The sequence below is a fragment of the Haliotis rufescens genome, unplaced genomic scaffold (genome assembly GCF_023055435.1).
Source record: "Haliotis rufescens isolate VD_foot unplaced genomic scaffold, xgHalRufe1.0.p SCAF_47, whole genome shotgun sequence".
Taxonomy (NCBI): Eukaryota; Metazoa; Mollusca; class Gastropoda; order Lepetellida; family Haliotidae; genus Haliotis; species Haliotis rufescens.
The window spans coordinates 6,584-13,909 of record NW_025964190.1 but is presented as its reverse complement, the minus strand read 5'-3'; the positions used below and the strand labels follow the sequence as shown (position 1 = coordinate 13,909).

Sequence of the window (7,326 nt, the reverse complement as noted above, 5' to 3'; positions counted from 1 at the left end):
CGATAACATGCATAAACCAAGTCAGCAAGCCTGACCACCCGATCCAGTTAGTCGCCTCTTACGACAAGCACAGTCGCCTTTTATCTGGTTACGATAATGGTGTGTGTGTGCGCGCGCACGCATGTGCGTGTGCGTGCGTGTGTGTGTGTGTGTGTGTTTCTGTGTGTGTGTGCGTGTGTGTGTGCGTGTGTCACGCGGTAATATTCAAGCCAAATGACGGCAATCGAGTCTTGACCACACAATCCAGTGATTGACATCATGAGCATGGATCTACGCATTTGGGATACGATGACATTTGTGGTTACAGTATTGTCGATGACATTATTGCAATATGTGGTTACATAACTACCAGTAGCTACGTGAAAGGCGGTTGGGTTAGCCAAGTGGATAAAGCGTTCGTCACGCCGAAAGCCCTGGTTCGATTCCCTCAAAGCGTACAATGTGGGAATCCATTTCTGGCGTCCCCCGTCGTGATATTGTTTGAACATTGCGAAAAGCGGCGTAAAACCAAACTTACTCACTCACTAAATGAACTCATGTGCAATTAGTAATTAATAATTGCGACGTGTGGCTACACTGAACCATTATCTAGTGTTTTTTTTTCTCAAAATGATTCTTTTTCAGCACATGACTTATCTTTAATAACACTGTAGGTGAGGTTTAGCCAGTTACAATAAAGCTGAAGGCCGAATAGTTTTGAAGAATAAAGTTTACAATATGTGTTACATCCTCAATAGATTTTATAAAAGTATGAATCATTCGATAAGAAATGTTTCGACGCAATTTCCCCTTATGGGGTGGAACGGCACATTCTATACCATGACCTAGCGAAAGGCTGCATTTCAACACTTGTGGATTATAGTACAATGTGTCAGTGGCCATATTCTTGAATGTTGGATACCAATTTTCTTCATGAAATATCAAAATTTAAAACAAATAATTCTGCACCAGTAACAAAGTGCACCTGATTGATATATTCTCATCGCCATTATTGAGGGTCGTGCAGATAACACGATAAAAAATTATTTAGGAAACCGTGGCATTTTCAACTTCCAAGAGTGCAGCTCAGGTGCATTTGGAGGTGAGGTGAAATGGGGTTTAACGTCGCGTCCAAGATTATTGCACTTATATAGCGACGTGCATGCACGTGTATGTGTGTGTGTGTGTGTGTGTGTGGCTGCTTGTACTAGTCCGGACTGATGCCGATTTATAGTGCTAGCACACTGAGATACCATGCCGCAGTTTAACATGAATACCCCACTCAGACACAGTATACTGACTCCGAGCCGACCAGTCCTTGTTTTAGCCCCTTAATGCCGAGCGCCAGACAGGGTAACAACAAGTACCATCTTTAAACGTCTTTTGGTATGACGCGGCAGGGGATCGAACCCCGGACCTTCCGCTCTCGGGGCGGACGCTCTACTATTAGACCACGGAGGCGGTCAAGTGCATTTGGAACGAACCCCACCGAGTATTAATTGTCATGTATTGCCCGTGCTTGGGACTGAACCACTGGTTGCGTTCAGGCGTGTGTTTTGGGTAGCTTCACCTTAGTTGTTAACATGTTCTTCAAATGTTAAATTTTAAATCATATTGTCAACACACTGAGACCTATTGACACTCTACATATCTGAGTGACCCTTCAATTATGACGCTGAGTATATGTGCAAAGTTTCACGAAAGGACGGTGAAGACTTTTATATTTCAGCTCCGGAATAGAAACGGAAGGATAGATGAAACATGTACAGATATCTTTGTTTGTTGTTTAACGCTGCACTCAGCAATATTCCAACTATAGGACGGCGGTCTGTAAATAATCGAGTCTGGACCAGACAATTCAGTGATAAACATCACATCATCGATCTACGGAATTGGGATCGATGACATGCATCAACCAAGTCAGCGAGCCTGACCACCTGATCCCGTTAGTTGCCTTTTTCGACAAGCATGGGTTGCTCAAGATCTATTCTAACCCGGATCTTCACGGCCCGACATGCTGATAATTTCAACCTAAATATATCCCTTTACATCCCTCTGCCGGGGTATAATTGTCAAGATTAATCAATACTGAAGCTCTCACGTGACCGTGAGTTTCACACATGGCGCTGGTGTGACTGACAGGATGACTAGCTAGGGTCATCACCTCAGCTTCCTGCACGAAGTGGGTGCATGTTATGAATAGTTTCGAGTACTTCAGTGAACTTTCCTTTAATGCTGACCGAATTCGACCCAGCTGGTTAAGTCATGTTGCTATTGTTCGAATTTTAACATTTGGTGACAATGGTATTACGTCACGTTAAGATAAATTCCAGCCCGCAGACGCTTACCATTTCGATTAAACTATGAGCATGGATATGGTGCTCACAAATCAAGACTCATGAACATAGGATTCTAGAACTCCCAAGGGACGCAACTCTGCACAGCGAATTGTGGATCCTTGGACCACACACACACACACACACACACACACACACACACACACACACACACACACCCCAACCCAACTTGATGTCAACCGTGGCAAATATGAATGCCTTTCACACCAGCTGAATTCTGATGTACATGTTCCAATACTACCGGGTACCCTGATCCTCGGCAGCAATATGAGTCGATGTCACGTCTTAACACTCGGCAACCAGTTGGTCCACAGGATTTCCCCGCCACCAAAGGGACTTTGGACGTATATGCATTACCGTGCTAAACTGACCATGTGTTTGTGAGTTGTTTTGAACGCTTTTAACAGTATTCCAGTTATATCACGGCGTGTCAGCTTCATGTGGGAGGAAAGCCCGAAGTGATGCAAGTCTCAGACGTTTACTTCTTCGTTGAAACCCACGAGCACGGGTATGGTGCTGACAAACCTAGAAACATAATAGGGGCGAACCGCGGTTCGAACCCACAATCATAGGTTTCTGGTGTGCCCATGGGACGCAACTCTGCACAGCGAATCGCGGCGCCTGACACGACACGGCCATTCATTCCCAACAATTGACCATGATATCAATGCTTTTTAAACCAGCTGAATTTTGATGTGGCTGTTCCAGTACTACCGGGTACCCTGCTCCATGGCTGCATAATTATATATGTTTGTTTTGAAACGTCGCACTCACCAATATTCCATCTACATAAGGACACTCTGTAAATAATTAAGTCGGGACCAGACAGTCCAGTGATTGCGTCAATCCCCGCAGTTGGGATACGATGACATGCATCAGCCAAGTTCCAGAAGCTGATCAATTATCCATTTAGTCACCTCTTACGAGAATCAAGGGTTGAGGACCTTTATTCTCACCGGAAGTCCCATGGGTTCATGGAAATAATATTGTAAGTCCCTCATTAAACAAACAATAAAAAACAAACATTTTAAATATATTTCGAAAACCAAGTCTACAACGACATCGATAAAGCCACTGTGTGTCTAAGACCTGACCAAGTACGACGCCATCATGGTCGACGTAATCGTGACGACATCATGCACGACAAACAACGACGGTGTCAAGTCAAACTGTCCCTGGTGGTGACAAACGAACACTCACGCGCGTGTACCTATCCGAAATTAAACAAATATTTGATTTTATATACTTATTGACGTGGGGTTCATATACATTCCACGGGATAGATTCTTCCAAAAAGTAGATATAAGCATAGTCATCCGCTCCAGGTGTGCTGATGGCACCAGACTGAAGAAATGGATAGTGCCGGTGCATAGTTCCATAACCTCCAAGTCTAGAACCGAGAAATGACTTCTTTTAATCCACAACACTTGCATTTTCTGCAGTAGTAATGGCGGTAGTTGTTGTGATGCCGATATGAACGTCGTTTCCGGATCCATGCGCCGCCATTTTGAAACAACTTTAACTTTGGAATGTTTTGAGCCGGATCAAGCTGTCCATTGTCTGAAAATTAATTATATGAAATTAGTTGTGTATCGTTAATGAAATAGTTCTTATTGAATAATGCATTTGATCCTACCAACACGGGGAGGACACACAGGAAGTACGTCTCCCAATCGGTAAACCTCGCCCCTTTCCGTAACCGCAGAGGTCACGAGGTCAGAGATGTTCTGAGCGGTACTTCCCCGTGATGAATCCTGGGTAGAATACTGAATGGGATCGGCTGTCTACAATGTCTGATGTTGGTTATCTGTAACACCGATCGTGATACGGGTTGGAATACCATGTCGTAAGAGGCGACTAACGGGTGGTCAAACTTGCTGACTTGGTTGATGCATGTCATCGTATCCCAGTTGCGTGGATCGATGCTCATGATATCAATCACTGGGTTATCTGGTCCAGACTCGATTATTTACAGACCGCCGTCATGTAGCTGGAATATTGCTGAGTGCGGCGTTAAACAACAAACCAACCAACCAACCATTGCAGTTGGTGTAATATATGACGATGCATTTTTTTCCCTTCCCCATCCGACACCAACGTACCTGCGACCAGCTCACGTGAGGTCGGGGTCGCTGTAAGGAGTTGCGTCAACAGCAGCGTCACGGCGAGATGTGCAAGGATTGTGTACATCGGCATCGTTGCTGTTTTTCAAAATCTGGAAATACATAGTGATTTAATACATAAATGAATGTAGGTGTGTTCTGCAAGCTAATTAGTTAAAAAATGTTGCTGAACGATTTACGGTGTTTTTTTCGGAAGAGTGAGTGAGTGAGTGAGTACGGTTTTACGCCGCTTTAAGCAAGTCCAGCAATATCACGGCGGGGGACACCAGAAATGGGCTTCACACATTGTACCCATGTCGGGAATCGAACCCGGGTCTTCGGCGTGACGAGCGAAAGCTTTAACCACTAGGCTACCCGACCTCCCCTTTTTCGGAAGAGAAGTCGTAAACTCGAAAGCGACGTTCATGAAGGACACATTTGTACGTCCATACGTTTTTCACGAGATTGTATTTTACATTGAGCTAAACACTGACGGAGGACTTCCATATTCCTAGGGAAACCCCTGGAAAGTCTCTAGCATGACTAAATACAGAACAGTTGTTTCTGATCATTCAGAGAAAGTAATCATAAAATTTTGCACACAATGGAAACGAAAATTGTTTGACTGCAAGTTTGTGATCGACTAATCTTTGTGGAACTGAAACTGTCGACTGACTGACAGGGACATTAAAAAACAATCAGCAGTGATCTATTTACTCAAGCACCTGTTCAAAATATCTTTATAATCACCTTTAAGTGATCAATCAATCAATCAACACATTGATCGTGTCGGCCATTTGACGACTTGAAATAAATGCATCATCCCGGTTAAAGAACTATATACAACATGGCCCATACTACATATATCGATGCTCATAATAATAATAATAATAATAATAATAATAATAATAATTGATTTGTAAAGCGCCTAATATCCATCGACAGTTGCTCATGATGTCAATCACTGAATTGTCTGGTCCAGACTCGGTTATTTACAGACCGCCGTCATATAGCTGGAATATTGCTGAGTGCGGCGTTAAACAACCAACTAACCAACCAACCAACCAACCAACCAACCAATCAACATATAAAATGTCATTTTGCTGTTGTGCACAAAAGGAACGCGTGAATTACATTTTTAAGTTGTCAACGAGTCAAAAGATGGAGAAGGCCACAAGAGATGCACTTCTCACCTAGCATCTCTACAGTTGATGCACGACCAATGGTCAATCCAGAGTGACCGCAAGTGATGCATGACACCCACCTCGTGTCGCCTCAAGTCTTTTTTGTATTGTTTTATAATTGTTGTTTAACGCCGCACTCACCAATATTCCAGCTATATGACGGCAGTTATATCGTGTTGAACGCTACATGTTGTATTGTATTTTTTCTACTATCAGAGGGAGTGCTCATTATCGCGTGCCATCGTTATCGCGTTATATGCCTGGGGCAGCGGTTGTTGTATCGTTATTCAAAGCTTAAAGGACAATCGCTTTCAGTTTATAATATTGTTTGATTAGAATATGGAATATTGTTCATTTCATCCAGAGCAGAATGATATTGTAATATATTCAGATGGACGAATGGGTTCCAATAAAAAAAACATTTGTTTTTGATTTTTGTTAAACATTTTTTAAGCGAAATTGTGATTTAGCACCGATGGAAGATGAGAAACACACAAAACACTCAGATGGCCTCGGCGTCATTCTAACATTCGTTGACTGATGTCATATGTCATGTTTTGAAAAACAATTGCAAATTTCAACTGAAGTTGTTTTTAACAAAATTAAAAAAACTCAGCTGTTAACACTGCTACCTAAAACATGCACTGAAGTTTCAAAGCGTCCACCTACCAGTGTTGAGACTCGGCGCCGTCAGCTGTCGCCTCGCATGCAGTGTGAACAGGAGAGGGGGCGCCTCGTGTGGAAACTAGTATATATATATACTGCACATGGTGCGAGAACGCGGAACCGGCGAAACAACGCCCATCAGTGACGTCACAGCACGGCACTGGATCGGCAAAATATCCGAAGCTGCTGAACTCATTTGTAACTGCAAGTTCGACTTTGCAATTGAATTTAATCCCAGCACTGATTTATGCTATTGGCTAAATACGGACGTCCTCGGTCCTGTCATACTGCGATAATGGCGGAAACTTAATGTCAAACAATTAATGTCTCTGTGTTTGTATCTGCCTGGCATTTATACATCATGATGATAATAACTATAATATGCGTCCTGTCAGCTGTCAATCATGGCGATGGCGGCATGATAGGAAACCATTTTGTATCCGGTATCACGTGACCACCGTCCATCACTGCACAGATCCGCATTCATATTTAGGTCTGAAACTAATCAACAACAAATAATATCATAATTTGATTGTCAATGGTGGGGTACATATTTTGTTATGCCTTGCAACCGGAACTAATACGATTTTAGCTCACTCATTCACTCACTCACTCACGCCGATGAGTTTAAAATTTTCTTCCACGAGTGTTGATATATTTGATATCAAAAGACACAAGGGTGAGATTCTATTTATCATCCAACATCATTCTCCTACACTCTCCTGCATTACCAGATCACTCAAAGTGAACAATTCCGAAACAAATCATTCGAAAACTCCGTAGAAGTGTGCCTGATTTCTGATTGTGTGGCCCAAAATATCCCAAATGTGAACATTAACATTCCCCATCTCTAGCGTAAAGCGCTGAGTAGATCACGGTTGTCTTTTCTTATTCCGGTGGTGACCTTGCCCTTCGATCGTTCGAAGCTCTCATGCAAACAGATTTGAGTTTGTTGATTTTCACGTCTTCAGTATATAGGGTGTACAGTTAACATGAATGTCCTTGGCAAACACTCTAATTTCCCTCTTCCAAGATGGT

General features: G+C 42.9%; 1 long non-coding RNA gene across 1 annotated transcript; it reads right to left on the bottom strand.

The window, feature by feature from the left end:
• Window positions 1-3,357: 3,357 nt before the first annotated feature.
• On the bottom strand, window positions 3,358-6,445 carry LOC124110886. Its single transcript, XR_006857341.2, has 3 exons — window positions 6,292-6,445; window positions 4,439-4,551; window positions 3,358-3,896 (listed from the first exon to the last, which is right to left on the bottom strand). It is a non-coding gene; the product is annotated as an uncharacterized LOC124110886 (long non-coding RNA).
• Window positions 6,446-7,326: the final 881 nt, after the last annotated feature.